Below are 4,005 nucleotides of genomic sequence, written 5' to 3' on the forward strand. Positions count from 1 at the left end.
CAATGAATGCACTTTTAAGAGGGAATTTTGTAGCTGTGAAAACATTAGAAAAACAAATTGAGCCCAAGTAAATAACCTAATTATGCACATCAAGTTCTGAGAAAAACAAAAATAATCCAAATCCAAAACTGGTATAAGGAAGGAAATTACAAAAATCAGAGCAGAAATTAATGAAATTAAGACAAAAAAAAGTTGAAGAGCGGGTTCTCCTAAAGAATAAACAAAATAGACAAACTCTTAAGCAGTCTTATCTCAAAAAAGGAAAGAAAAGACACAAGTCAATGCAATTAGAAATGAAAAAGATGAGGGCCAGGGATTTAGCTCAGTAGTTCGGCCATCTGCCTTGCAAACACAAGGTCCTGAGTTCAATCCTCAGTACCAAAAAAAAAAAGAAAAGAAAGAAAGAAAGAAAGCAATGAAAAAGATGAAATCACAATGAATAGTGTCAGAATCCAGAACAGTATTGGTAACTACTTTGAAAACCTATACTCCAATAAATTGGAAAATCCATAAAAAAATAGATTACTAGATACATATGAATTACCAAAACTGAACCAAGAAGATATTAAAACCCAGTTAACTCAACAGGCAATAAAATAGAAGCAGTAATAAAAAATCTGCCCAGTAGGAAAAGCTTAAGACCTGATGGATTCACTGCTGACTTCTACAAGAACTTCAGGGAGAATCCAATGCCTACACTATTCAAACTGTTTTTAAAAAATTGAAAAGAGGTCCAGAGATTTAGCTCAGTGGTTCTGCCACCTGCCTCGCAAGTACAAGGTCCTGAGTTCTATCCCCAGTACCAAAAATTTAAAAAAAAAAAAGGAATTGCCTCCTGGTACAATAAAAAATTGAAGGGGAAGGAGTACTACCAAAGTCATTCCTGGAAGCTACCATTAACCTGTTTACAAAACCAGACAAGGACCCAACTTTAACAGAAAACAAGCCAATCTCTTTAATGAGTGTAGATGCAAAAAAAATCTTCAGCAACATATTGGCAAATAGAATACAGCAAATCATCAAAATGACTACACATAATGACTAAGTAGGCTTCATCCCAGGGATGCAAGATTGGTTCAACTTGTCTCAATCCGATAAAAGACATTTATGACAAACCTATTACCAACATCAATACAACTGAAATGAATAGACACTTCATATGCTCTAATATAAAAGTAAAACTCTTGAAGATATAGACATAAGCAAATACTTTCTGAAGAAAAATCTCAATTATACAAGGACTAACACCAAGAATTAACAGGGATCATCTCAATTTACTGGGCTGGGGATTTAGCTCAGTGGTTCTGCCACCTGCCTCACAAGCTCAAGGTCCCAAGATCAATTCCCAGTACCAAAAAGGCAAAACAAAATAAACAAACAAACAAAATTATTTCAGCAAAAGAAACAATTATACAAAGTTTCCTTCTAAAATCAGCAACAAGACAATGTTCACTAACACTATTCCTGCTCCATAACGCTACTTCAAACATTAGCCAGAACAACAGAGAAATAAATAAAAGGGATCTGCATAAGAAAAGAAGTCAAACTATCATTCTTTGCACATGACATGATCTTTTACATAGAAGTCCCAAAATTCTACCAAAAATTGCTAGAATAACCAAATTCAGCAATGTAGCAGGATATAAAATCAATACACAAAATTTAATAGTGTTCCTGTACACCAATAATGAACTCATCAAAAAAGAAATTAGGAAAAGAATACCATTAACAATAGCATCAAAAAAAATTAAGTATTTAGGGACTAACCTAACAAAGAAAATGAAAGACTCTCTAAAGTGAAAACTACAGTGCTCTGAAAAGAGAGATCTAAGAATACATCAAAAAAATGGAAAGATGCCTCTTTTTCCTGGATAGGCAGAATCAACATTGTCAAATGGCCATACTACCAAAACTGAAATGTAGAGATAATGCAACATCAATCAAAATACCACCAATATTCTTTTCAGAACTAGTGAAAACAATCCTAAAACTCATACAGAACCAGAAGACACTCAGAACAGTAAAAACAATCCTGGACAGCACTGGCAAAGCAGGAAAGAATCACAGTCCTGGATTTCAAGTGACATTGCAAAGCTACAGTGACAAAAACAGTGTGTAACTGGAACAAAAAATAGACTTGTGGATCTATGGAACAGAACAGAGGAAGTAAATATAACCCTAGATTATTTGTTCAGCTATCTGATCTTTCACAAAGGAGCCAAAGATATATTCTAAAGACAGTCTCTTTAACAAATGGTACTGGAAAGACTGGCCTTCCACATGTAGATTGAATCTAGATCTATTACTCTCATTACATACTAAACTAAAATCAAAATGGATCAAAGGTCTAAATATTTTTTAAATCTGTTGGAAGATTAATAGGTAAAACTCTTGAAGACATAGGCATAGGCAAGGATTTTCTGAACAGAACCCCAATTGCACAAGGAATAACACCAATTATCAACAAATGGGACCATATCGAATTAAAAAGTTTCTGCACAGCAAAAGAAACAATCATCAAGGTGAAAAGACAACTTATATAGAATGGGAAAAAATTGTTGCATTTCTGCCTCAGGCAAATGACTAATATCTAGAATATATAAAGAACTCAAAAAAATTAGACACCCACCAAAATGAAAGACCCAATCAAAAAAGGGACAACTGGATTTTGGTGTTTGTCCAAGGGTCAGTACAGCCTCTTAGTCCACATGATGTAAAAGTAGGAGGGCCACTTCCTATTGCATCTGTGGAAAGTCCTCATTCTTCTGAAGGCCAAGAGGCTCCAGGGATCATCCTGCATTCTAAAATGGCTTTGGTCACAGAAATAACAGTCTAGTGCTGTGTCATTTTCTTCAATATCAGATTTTAAAGAGGTTAAACTGGATATGATCTTCCATTGAAGGAGATAAACTGAATGGTGGAGAAAGAAGTGGAAGGAGTTTGTCTAGAATAAATCTGAGAAGATAATGAGCAGATAGAAAGACATCAAGACTTTGGAAGCAGGAGCTGAACTGCTCCCACCCCACCCCCGCCTCGGAGCGATGAGTGGAGCTGCGCCTGCACGACTCCAGCGCCACACCCCGACCCCACCTCCTGGCTACACTTCTACCTGGATGCACACCACAGAGGCACGGGGGTCATAACGGCCATTATCCTGAGCTCCAGAAGATAGAGCAGAAGTGAACAACAGAAAGAGAGCTCTCTCAAGCTCCTTGAAAATTGAAGCCCACTGGAAAAGTGAAGAGAAGTTTTGCAATAAAGGCAAACCAGACCACCATAGTTCATGAGTTGGAGGGATCACCACCACCCATCAGAACCTGGACTGACTACAGGGGAAGGACAACTGGCACCTGCAGTAGAACCTTGCAGATTTCAACCCTGTGGGAGGTCAGGGAGCTCAACTTGGGCCTTGCAGCCAGAAATCAGCCTGAATCTCAGGGGTCTGCTGCTGGCTTGCTGACAATAATTGATGTAGATCTGCACACTGCCCCCACATTGTCTATTGTGCATTTTATTTTTTATTTTCAATTTTTTCTCTTATTTTTAAGTTTCAATATTAATTTTTATTTCTTTTCTACTTTTTTCAAAAAATCTCCCTCTGCCCCTCCCACTCCCATATTTTCATCTCCCTTTTTTCCTGTTCCTGCCCTAATTCAGATTTCCTCTTTCTTTTTCTTTTCTTCTCTTTTTCCTTCTCTAAATTGTCATTAGTTTCAAAGGAAAGTGAATACAGTTTCTAGCATCCCTATTGCTGTTAGGTTGTTTTGTTCTTGTCTTTGTTCCTTCATTCTCTTTTCCTCGTGTCTGCAACAGTTTCCTACAGTTTGCATGATCTTCCTGTGTCCTCTGGCCTCATCTCTAACCTTTCCCTATCCTTCTACCTGTCTATCCCTCTCTCCCAAACTCTTCTAAGTCCACATCCTGAAGGGTAAAATTTATATACATACATACATACATATATGTGTGTGTGTGTATATATATATATATGTATATATATATATATAT

At 36.8% G+C, this 4,005-nt stretch overlaps 1 pseudogene; it reads left to right on the forward strand.

The window, feature by feature from the left end:
* The first annotated feature begins 3,041 nt into the window (after positions 1-3,041).
* LOC104871257 overlaps positions 3,042-4,005 on the forward strand; it is a 3,277-nt pseudogene continuing 2,313 nt past the window's right edge.

This window comes from Fukomys damarensis, unplaced genomic scaffold (genome assembly GCF_012274545.1).
Source record: "Fukomys damarensis isolate Sample0158 unplaced genomic scaffold, DMR_v1.0_HiC HiC_scaffold_38, whole genome shotgun sequence".
Classification (NCBI taxonomy): domain Eukaryota; kingdom Metazoa; phylum Chordata; class Mammalia; order Rodentia; family Bathyergidae; genus Fukomys; species Fukomys damarensis.